The sequence below is a fragment of the Triticum aestivum genome, chromosome 2D (assembly GCF_018294505.1).
Source record: "Triticum aestivum cultivar Chinese Spring chromosome 2D, IWGSC CS RefSeq v2.1, whole genome shotgun sequence".
In the NCBI taxonomy this organism is placed as follows: Eukaryota; Viridiplantae; Streptophyta; class Magnoliopsida; order Poales; family Poaceae; genus Triticum; species Triticum aestivum.
Window position 1 is genome coordinate 4,843,134 of NC_057799.1, and position 420 is coordinate 4,843,553.

The window sequence follows — 420 nt, forward strand, 5'->3', positions numbered from 1 at the left end:
TCAAGTAATTCAAATACAAAGTATGTTAAGGCTGAAGTATAAATTCGTTACTCTAGGAAGCACAACCATGTTATCATTCATAATACAAACGATGTTCAAACGAAGTCCCTGGAAACCTATCAACATCGGATCTAGCTTCAAAGATATTTACACGAGGGTTGTACTGTGAAAATAATTTTAAATTTGGAAGCTCAGTTTAGGAGATATTTTGATTTTGAATTTTGGATCTTGGCAGGAAAGCACACACACATGACTTACCATTCGCCTGATCCGGTAAGAAAAACATACCAACACTCTATATTTTATGCCAAATGTCACTAACAGAGACTGTTCGAAAAAAATCGCAGATTCATTCTCTTCTTCTGGATCCTCCATTATTTCGAGAAAAAAAATATACATCTGAGTGTGCAGCCTGATCCG